This window comes from Aplysia californica, unplaced genomic scaffold (assembly GCF_000002075.1).
Source record: "Aplysia californica isolate F4 #8 unplaced genomic scaffold, AplCal3.0 scaffold00011, whole genome shotgun sequence".
Taxonomy (NCBI): Eukaryota; Metazoa; Mollusca; class Gastropoda; order Aplysiida; family Aplysiidae; genus Aplysia; species Aplysia californica.
Genome location: NW_004797281.1, coordinates 1,878,980 through 1,880,744, shown reverse-complemented (window position 1 = coordinate 1,880,744; position 1,765 = coordinate 1,878,980). Strand labels below are relative to the sequence as shown.

Genomic DNA, 1,765 nt, shown 5'->3' with positions numbered 1-1,765 from the left:
TGCACACTCGAATCGCCCATCAGAGGGGTTCATACAGATAGTTGGTAAAATCATACCAAACTTAGAAATAAATGTTTTAGGGGGAGTATAAAATAACCCGCCTCTGAAGCTTTTGTTGACTGAGTCTCTGAACTGAGTATCAAGCCAACGTCGTTCGCAAAATACATAATGACCTTCATCAAACACCCCGCCCCCCCAAAACAAAACAAAAACAACCCCCCCCAAAAAAAATCCACATCCCGCCCAACTTTAATTCAACACCCTTCAAAAACCAACGCAACTATCACAGCAGGTATTGTTAATGACCTCCGGCTCAACAAATCAACAGTATTATAAGCTGCCAACTATGAAGAAAGAACAATCCAGTTAAGTGGGTCCATTTATCGAGTTGACCTAAGCGATTAAACAATAGCCAGAGCAGACAAGAGCTAAATCTCCTGTGCAGACAACAAAGATTTCTACGCGAGTGAGTCGTGAGGACCGAGCACATTGTGAGCTTTGTCCAATGTCCAATCTCTCGTTTCGTCCAAACAATGGGAGAGAAAACCAAAAAGAAGAACCTAATTACTGTCGACGTATTGTCTATGCGTTTTCATGACTAAATCAGGCGGGGGTTTTTTCGCGTCCAGAAACAAAGAACACTACTCTTACTGATGGTTGATGTTTCTGTTTGCAGCAAATCGGACAGTTTCGGTGTCTGACAACATTTATCATTATAATATTCCTTTTGAGTAGACGTTTTCTGTTCGTAAAGCAGACGTCCTTGGTATTCACGAGCAATTAACCCTATCTTCCCTCAACGTCGATGGGTCTATTATTAATGTGTCGATATTTATTCAAAACCTAATTTTGTTCTCGCATGAATGACAGGCTGCATTATTAATGCTTGAATAACTTTTTTCCCGTAAACGACAGGCCGACACCACAACAAAGGAATCTTTTCACGAGTTTTTAGCTCAAGGGAGATACACCTACTATAATTTGTCAGCCATAACAATGCAGCAGAAAGTTTTCATACTTTGATCATACCCCCCCCCCCCCGAAAAAAATAAAAAAAATAAACTAAAAAAAAATAAATATATATTTAACAAATGAATGTTTGGAAATCCTGTTTGACAAGCATACTTGGAGTCTTTTTTTCTGGCCCTACAGCATTTGCAAATGACAACCTATTGCGCCATGAGGACAAAATGACAACCCACACATGAAGACTATATGACAACCTACACATGAAAACCAACTGACAATCTACTACTCATTAAGGACTGGTGGGGCACCTGAGGTCTATTTTGGCTATTACAAGGCCTAGAGTGCCAATATTTGCTGTGGAACATCGTGTGTTATTTGGGATTTTAAATCAATAGTTAAAAAAGTATATTGTGAATCGGTTGCTATGGAAACGGCGGCCATATTGGATTTTGTATACCTTTTTCAATCCCATTTTATTTCCTTATTTATTAACCGATTCACTTCTAATTTGGCATGCCAACAGTACATATGTAGTTCTTAAATTTGGCTTGTTAAATTTTTGATATATGCTTTAGACTTTTTAAAATGACATTTACAATTGAGATGCTGCAAAAAAGTGAAAAAAATGGAAAATTCATGCTTCCTAAGCCCATAAATCAAAAACTACTACATTAATCAAAAATTCAACAGGCCAAAATTTAGAACTATGTGTTGTTGGTATCCTGTGAAAGTTACATTAAAATTGAATAAGAACCAGAGCAGAAAAATGGGATAATATGTGAAAAAATAGAATTGT

The 1,765-nt window shown here is 37.4% G+C and overlaps 2 protein-coding genes across 2 annotated transcripts in view; both read right to left on the bottom strand.

Moving 5' to 3' along the window:
- Positions 1 to 1,765, bottom strand: part of LOC101859900 — a gene marked incomplete in the record, with an annotated part of 238,499 nt that overhangs the window by 79,370 nt on the left and 157,364 nt on the right.
- LOC101849098 (nuclear transcription factor Y subunit alpha) overlaps positions 1 to 1,765 on the bottom strand; it is a 34,631-nt gene that overhangs the window by 2,563 nt on the left and 30,303 nt on the right. The gene's annotated exons all lie outside the window — the stretch shown is intronic.